Source organism: Scylla paramamosain, chromosome 41 (genome assembly GCF_035594125.1).
Source record: "Scylla paramamosain isolate STU-SP2022 chromosome 41, ASM3559412v1, whole genome shotgun sequence".
NCBI lineage: Eukaryota > Metazoa > Arthropoda > Malacostraca > Decapoda > Portunidae > Scylla > Scylla paramamosain.
Genome location: NC_087191.1, coordinates 9,799,467 through 9,801,966, shown reverse-complemented (window position 1 = coordinate 9,801,966; position 2,500 = coordinate 9,799,467).

Genomic DNA, 2,500 nt, shown 5'->3' with positions numbered 1-2,500 from the left:
TCTCTCTCTCTCTCTCTCTCTCTCTCTCTCTCTCTCTCTCTCTTGTATAATGTATAATGAAACGGAAGATGTCAGGAAAATCATATCGAGAGAGAGAGAGAGAGAGAGAGAGAGAGAGAGAGAGAGAGAGAGAGAGAGAGAGAGAGAGAGAGAGAGAGAGAGAAAGGAGACACTGGCCAATAACAAGGTGTCAAGAGTTGTGACAGATGTGAGAGAGGAAATTAGAAGAGATAAAGAGAATGGGAGGAAGAGAGAGAGAGAGAGAGAGAGAGAGAGAGAGAGAGAGAGAGAGAGAGAGAGAGAGAGAGAGAGAGTCACCTTGTCTTGTCTATTAGCATGCTATTTACTTTATTATGTCTCTCTCTCTCTCTCTCTCTCTCTCTCTCTCTCTCTCTCTCTCTCTCTCTCTCTCTCTCTCTCTCTCTCTCTCTCCATTCTTCCCACCCTTTTTCTGCTTCTCGTCTATTCTTAATCTCATCTATCAATTTTATTTCCGCAAAAAGTATTCCTCTTTCTAATTTCTCTCCTTACCAAAAATATTTACCTCTACCCAACGTGACATCAACAACACTCATTACTTAAGTTTATCGACAATCAATTAATCCTTCCACTGTTATTTGACATTACAACGCATTTAGCTCGAGAATTTAGACAACTTAAAAGAAGAAAGAAACTCAGGAAATCAATATTAGCTAGAAAATAGAAAACCTTTAAAATACAGAAGACACACCACGCAGCTTATGGTGGTGGCAACACGCTGCTTAGAAGACTATTTCTCTACCCAGGAGGTGATGATGGAGTTATTCAGGAGGCACTACTACTACTACTACTACTACTACTACTACTACTACTACTACTACTACTACTATTGCTACTCCTTATGCTGCAACTCTCTGTAGTGGCCACAAAACAGATAGGAAGGAATTGGTTCTCAAAATAGAGTGGTAGATGAAAGAAATAGACTCAGTAATCAGGTTGTTAGTGTTGAGTCATTAGGGAGGTTTAAAAGATTAGATAAATTTATGGATGGGGATGAAAGGTTGAAATAGGTGGGGATGTTTAATACAGGTACTGACTGCCGCGTGTAGGTCTGATGGCTTCCTGCAGTTTCCCTTGTGTTCTTGTGTTCAAAATAAGCTTAAAGTATGCCTTAATAATATTCCCGAAAGTAATAGCAGTAGTAGTAGTAGTAGTAGTAGTAGGAGAGGAAGAACATAAATAGATAAAAAAAATCACAATAAAACATTATAAAACCTAACCTAACCTTCACTAGTCACAAAATGAGGTGTATTGGCAGCACACACACACACACACACACACACACACACACACACACACACACGGCGCGTCCAGTGTGATGAGTGCGGGGTGGACAAGCAGGATAACTCCATCACCACCTTCGTCAGGAACAGCTGCGCACATGTGAGGGGCAAGGCGGGGGGTGGGAGGGGGGAAGGGAGGCATTAACCGGGAGTGGATGTGTCTGGTCTATCACTTGTAATGAGCTTCCCAATACAGTGGTTAGCGCGCTGATAACTACGTCGTGTGGTTTATAAGTAGGTATTTCTTTACTTCTTGTTCTGTGGTGTAAGATATGACTGATGATGAAATGAAGCTAGTAGTAGTAGTAGTAGTAGTAGTAGTAGTAGTAGTAGTAGTGGTAATGGTAGTAGTGGTAGTAGTAGTAGTAGTTGATGATGATGTTGTTGTTGATGTTGTTGTTGTTGTTGTTGTTCTAGTAGTAGTAGTAGTAGTAGTAGTAGTAGTAGTAGTAGTAGTAGTAGTAGTAGTAGTAGTAGTATTTTAATCATCCCTCTCTCTCTCTCTCTCTCTCTCTCTCCCACGGTAGCAGGGTGTCACAATAGAGACAGAGAGAAAGAGACACAAATATGACACTCAGATGAAGGAGACTTGGGGACGAGGTGTCAATCGCTCTCTCTCTCTCTCTCTCTCTCTCTCTCTCTCTCTCTCTCTCTCTCTCTCTCTCTCTCTCTCTCTCTCTCTCTCTCTCTCTCTAATCAGGTGCTTTTCCCATCTTTCTAAAATTTCCTTCTCCTCTTCCTCTCTCTCTCTCTCTCTCAATTGTATCACTCCCTCTTTCCTCCTCCTTTCCTCCCTACCTCATTCTCTCCCTCCCTCCAGTTCACACGAGAAATCTCCCTCTCTCTCTCTCTCTCTCCCTCTCCCTCCCTCGCCCTGTCTCTCTCCCTCTCTCTCTTGACAGCCAATAATGAAATCTGACTCTCTTCTGTTCTGCTAAATCTCTCTCTCTCTCTCTCTCTCTCTCTCTCTCTCTCTCTCTCTCTCTCTCTCTCTCTCTCTCTCTCTCTCTCCCCTATGCACTTGTCCATACACTGATGTACTGTTGTGAAAGAGAGGGAAAGATGAAAAGGGAAGGAGAGAGGGAGTGGGAGAAGAGTGGAAAGGAGAGAGGGAAGGAAAGGAAGGGAGGGAAGAGACAGGAGGTCGGGAGGAAAGAAGAGAAGGAGGGAGATGAAGG